We start from the raw sequence: 6,362 nt of genomic DNA, 5'->3' as shown, positions 1-6,362 counted from the left end.
TTTTCACTCCCCAAAATGCAAAGTGTGTGTTTTCATCCTCAAACTGGGATATGTGTGGCTTAACCTAGTTTAAAATGCCCTCCTGGCCCACCCCTTGTCTATCATAGCCTTTGAAACTAATTTCTGCACAGTTTTCCCTGATGAGCTTCTTCACACTCATATCATTTTCTGTATGCCAACTCCTCTGGTCAAAACATTCAGCAGAATGGCAGGAGAGAGACAACATGGAACTTATTGTCAGACCACTGGAGCTTGAATAATAATTCCCTTCCTCTCCCCAGTGTGACTGGTGGACCTAAGACCACCCCCATCAATGAAATGGGTCATTATATAAGTGTGCGTGCTATCATAACTGTGTCAAACACTGACATGTAATAGTATTTTATTTTTTTCAATGTACGTCATTTGTTAAAACTTGATTGGTCTATCAGCAGACTATTGCAAGGAATACATTTAAGAAAGGAATACAGCAAACATGTGTTCAAGACCAAGTAAGAGGAAGACAGATTCCAGACATATAGAGAAAAATGCAAAATTGAGAGTTGTGGCAATTATGGGTTACTTGAAAATAGGTCCAGTACACAGGTTGGAACACTGCCCCAGGGCAGCAGCTTTGTATAGTTGTGTCCTCTTGGCACTACCAGCCTGAAGTTGGTGGTCCTCAACGAAGTCATTAAAGCCAGAAAGTCAGGAAGCCAAGGTTGAATCCACAATGGGATATAATCATCTTATCTCTGTAGGCCGCATGAAACTTTAAGACAATTACTTGTCATCAAATTTGACCTAGTGAAAAAATAAACATCAGGAGCTGCTCAAAAAAACTGCAGGCTATAAATGTTCAGCAAACTATACTCTTGTTAGTAGTAAGTGGCTCTCCCTACCCTACCTGAAGGAAATATGGCATTCTCAGCAATATGGTTGTTATGCAATTGAAAAATCAGTAACATTTGTTTTCTTCACTATTTTTCCTGTGTTTTTGGTTCATCCACTCTCTTCATTCCATTGATTATATTAAAAATAGCTAACATTGAGATTTCTTAGACGTCAAACACTGTGCGAATACTTTTACATGGTAGGATCTTATTTAATCCTCGTAACCAACTCATTTACAGATGAGAACAGGGAAACTTAGAGAAATGAAGTTACAGGTGAAAAATCAAAGCACTATTAATTGATAAAGTCAGATTATAAACCCAGTTCTGTATGATTTGGTCAGTTTCTATGACCTTGAGCTTTGTCTTTGGCATTGCTCTTTCCCTTACAGGAACGGAAACTCCTACCAACAAAGAGAGATCAAGCAGGGTGGCAGTGGCCTGTGTCTCCCTGGGCTTTGACACTGGGCACCTCAAGTCCCAGCTGGACTACTTACAACCTTTAAGCCATTCTGGCAAACTTCTAGGTCCTCCTGTTACCTGGAAACCAGCGAGAAACATCCTGAGCCCTAAGGGTTAATCTGACCTGCTCACATCCTCACTCTGGTGTTCATCTATTGCATTTGCCCCATTTCTTAGTGAGTTTAAATGCATTTATTGAGAACTTTTTCAAAGCCACTAAGATCTTACATATCAATAGGCCTTCCTGAAAGGCAGGAAGGACATGCAAAACCATAAATTCTAGCTCCATGGATGTCTCCAAGCCTGTATTTCATAACTATGGAATGAAATGTGGCCATTCTGACTTGGCTAGGTATTTCCTAAGTGAGATAGTTAGGAAATTATTATTTTCTACAGATACTTTTTTGAGAAAAAATATTTAAAACAGTTATAGTTTTAGCTTTAGTAGTCTAGCTCTGTGAAAGAAAACAAAGCTTTTGACTCTACACTCAAATATTTCTTACAGGGTAAGACATCCTGACAGCTTATACATTCTTCTTTCCATTGGGAAACTGGTTCTTAAATAAAAACATGGAAAGTATGTATACTGAGATGTTTTGTTGTTCAGTGTAAAATTTAAAAATATTTTTAAAAATCAACATGGGATAAACATTAATGAAGGAACTCTATTGACTGCTTGAATTCAATTTGAAGGCTGAGAATTATTTTTTCCCATTAAAATCCACACCTGCTCACCAGTTGACATTTTACCCCTTCCCTTTTAATTCTTGAGGTCTCAGCCTCTGTAATTGGCATATCCAATCTCCTATTCAGTGAAGGGTTTAAGATCTCCAGTATCCAAATTTATAGCACATCTAAAATGCTCAGCTTGGCTGTTTCAAAGAACCATCTGGATTGATTCAGCTGTGATGCATCTGGGTAGATTGGTTATGGGCCAGGTTAAAAAAAAATACACTAGACGGAGTTGCCTTTTAAGAGTCTGGTTATTTTTGCTTTAAATACTTTGGCCACAAAAACATAAATTAGGAAGTAGTCTCAATGGGTTGAAAACCCTTTCAGAGAGTTACCTATTCTAGTCTTGATTTATTTTTAGGAAACTCTTCCTTCACATCTAACCAAACTTTTTCTTGCTACTGTAATAAGAAAGCCACATTATTTTGTGTTATTTCATCATAGAGAGGAAATTCTTCCAGGCATTCCTACCAAGTTGTAAAAATTATCACCATGATGGCATAGATTATTAACACTCTGCTCACATAGATGATATGAGTTTGGATTAACTGGGAGCTTTGGATAACTGATTGCCACCTGAGAAAACCTTCTGATTAATGACTATATCAATAATCTCTTCCAAAATGTCTAATTTCCCTTTCTGGGCTTTCTACTTTTTAATGGTATCATTTTTATCAGTGGTAAGTTATTGGTGTTTCTCTGGACCATCTTCTAAAATGGAAAGGATTAAGAAGGTGAAGCATTCTGGGCTATTTTATATTCTGCTTAGTGTCTCAGGTGACTTTCCAAGACATGTCCTCATTCATTCAGCTTGTGCTTAATAAGGTTTAATCTGACTAGTACTCTCGGGCTGAAGGGAGCTCATCCAAGAAGATCAGGCACTTAGAATGGCACATCCCCTTATAGATGGCCCATCACTGGGTATCTAATCACCTCTTAACCTCTTTCTGACAAAGGTACTCAAAGCAGATCTGCATGGTTCTATGCCATCTCAGAAAACGTCACCACTGCCATGCATTTCTCAAGCCACAAACTAAAAGTCCTTCTTGATTACTCTTACCTCTTCTAGAAACTGCCAATTCATCATTAAGTACTAACTCCTTTACCCCCAAATTCTACCTCCAATATATCAACTTCTCACTAATTCTACTGTATTCGGCCTTTAAAAGTGACTGTTATCTCTGCTGTGTAACAGCTTCCTACCTGGACTCCCAAATTTCACTTTTGCCTCCTTGCCTTCCATTATTTTTTAGCAAAGAGAAAAACCATGGTCTTACACTCAGGGGTCACTGCCAAAGTTAACACCTAGTGTATGTCTTTGTGAATCTCTTTCTATGCATGTATGTATGTGTATATATATATATATATATATATATATGTTGCTTTTTAACTAAAGTCAGAGCATAGTGTCTCCACTGTTTTAAAATTTGTTTGTAATTGATAGTATCACCTCTGCATTTCAGTAATTTTTAAAATCTCTCCAATGATTCTGAAATGTCTTTATAGCTATTTTTTTCCCTTATTCCATGATCATATTTAAATCATGTTCTTAACCTAGCATAGTCCCCTTCTTATGTTCCTGACTTATTAGAAAGACTGGGCTAATTTTCTTAACATCCTTTCTTCACCAAGAAGTCTGACATTTATTTCTGCAAATGTACATCAGATAAACAGACTCTCTTTCTTAAACATATTAATGGCTTCTCACTTGCATGTAGAATAAAATCCAAACACCTACTATTGCCTCCAAGTTCTTGCGGTCTGGCCTCTGCCTAACCTCACTGACTTGATCTTCTAACCACTCTGGCCTCTTGCTCACAAAGTACCAGATGATCTCAGATCCTCACAACCTTTCTTACCCCAGCACCTTTGTACATGTCCCCTTCTCTCTGATCTTACAGCCTTCAGGTCTCAGTTCAAATAGTACTTCTTCTGAGAGAGGTGTCACCCATTTCCAAAATAAAGTAGTCATCTTCCCCTGCCTCTGATGACTCCTAATGAACCATGGCCCTGTTTAACTGCTTGCAGAGCCCCCTCCCACACCAACTCTGGCGTTGCCCATGTGACTCCATTTGGTCAGAGGGACATCAAAAAACATGACAACTATATGTGTTTGAGGATCACTTGCACACTGGGGCTTGTGCACTTTACATCCAGTTGACATCCCGTAAAGAAGCTCAGGGAGGTGTGCAGAATGATGGCAAGGTGCAGAGACCCTGGAGGATGAGAGGTGAGCAGAGACATGCCAGCCGCTAATGACCTCCCAGCTAAGCAGTTGCATAAGTAACCGTGGCTATAGCACAAGGGAGAGGTGAGACCCTCAGCTGAGTCCAGTCAGCGCAGACTCATGACAGTTAATGAATCATTGTGATTTCAAGGTGCTTTCATTTTGGGTGCTTTTTATACTGTAACTGATAACTGAAACCGTTTGTATCCCTTTTAATGTACTTCATAGCATTTATCTCCGTGTGAAAAAAATCAATCACTCCTGTCAAACTGTTACAGTCCATCTCACACCATTGTAAGTGACATGAGAGCAGGAATTCTGCCCAATTGTTCACTGTTGTATGTATTTTCAGGGTCTATGAAAGTTATTGGTTAAGAAATAGTAGCCCAGAGAGGAAAGGGACACACATTGTTTACAGCAAGATCTATACAATAGGAAAGAATCTGCAAATGACAGTCTTCTCGAAATCAGACCACTCTTAGTTTAAGAGTCTTAGATCCAAGAATACAAAAGTCTCTGAAAGTACTCAAAGAATAATGCTATTAGCAAATGAAAGATTTCAAACTGAAAGCATCTGGATTTGGAGCTGTGTTCCTGAGCTCTGAAGTACAGTCTATGGCGCTTGGGAAGGTGTTTTGGGGCAGACACTTGCTCTTTCTGTGCAACTTTTGAGCTGTCACCATTGCTAACTGGACTCAATTGTTTGGTATTAACCTTGCCCCTCACAGAAGCCTGATCTCCCAACTCCCACTGCAGGATTTTTCCATACCAACATCCTATCCCTGAGCTGTGAGTGTTTTTTAAACCATAATATCACCCAGTTTTACTCTATGATCCTGACCCAAGTACCTACGTGGTCAATCTCACCAGTCTATTCATTGCTTACAGTAAATCTGGCCTTCTATTAAGTGGTTACCATGAATTATTTTGTTTAAAGTTCATAGCATCTCTTAGAGTTAAATACTACTCTTATTCCTTTGTTTACTGGTCAGTGAAGTGCACATCAAAGAACGTAGGTAGCATGGCTAAGGTTACCGCTAATATGAGTGCAGAAATTCTGCTTCAATCTCTATCTGCCTGTCTGCAAATCTTACGACCCATTGCCTTCTCTCTGTGATGCCTCAACCCTGGATAGCCCTTCACAGCAAGTCTCACTAGGATAGCTCATTCTTTTCAGTTTGAATTCGCTGTCAGGCTTAAACTGAGAATTAGTTAAGGTTTACTTGATATGTTAGACCTCCCAAGTGACTCGGGAATACTTCATGCCTTAACTTTCCAAAAAAGTATCTACCCCTGCACCCTTCAGATCTGCTGGCAGCCTAGCAAGGAATATATTTTGGGACAGAGGATCTAGAAGAGCTTGGCTCTTCTCTGAAAGACAATGTCCCCAGGTCTATATTTTAGCATTGCCTGTCCTGTGTAAATATTTAGCTACATTTTGGAGTGGAAAATAGTCATTTTATTTAGCACCTTAAGCTTAAATAATTCCAAAGACCATTTACTCCAGCATTTTTTAGCAATATACCCTTTTCTTTCTATACCGCCATGCAAATACCATATATAAAACAGCAGCTCCGATTTGAGAAGGTTTGTGTGTGTTAGTAGCTGCACAAACAGAAAGTAGGAATGAGGGGAGGTATTCATACTTGGCTTCTTCACGTTCTGCTTTTGCCAGGCAACGCAGGCTGGAGAAAGTCACCTGCTTAAGGTCACACAGTTTCAAAATGACAATGTAGTTACTTGTGACTGTTAGCACCCAGGACTTTGATGTTAAAATGCACAACTAAGTCAATGTGTGCACCACTTCATTACCTGGGTAGTAGGCAGGGCTTTTTTCCTCTTGCCTCAGCCGACTCTGCAAACAAAATTGCTTCTCCCTACTTTCCAGACCCACCTCCCTGGGTTCCCTCGTGTGCACACTGGTTGCTGCCTCCCGACTGGGTTGCCTAGCAACCAGGCTCCGCAGGCTTCCTAACAGACAAAGGCTTTTCCTTCCAGTCCAACTGCTGCACTAATGCTCATTGTTGATGAGAGAACAACTCCCTGCCAAGTGTACTCTGTAATCTGGA

This window comes from Manis javanica, chromosome 1 (assembly GCF_040802235.1).
Source record: "Manis javanica isolate MJ-LG chromosome 1, MJ_LKY, whole genome shotgun sequence".
In the NCBI taxonomy this organism is placed as follows: domain Eukaryota; kingdom Metazoa; phylum Chordata; class Mammalia; order Pholidota; family Manidae; genus Manis; species Manis javanica.
This window is presented reverse-complemented; position numbering follows the sequence as displayed.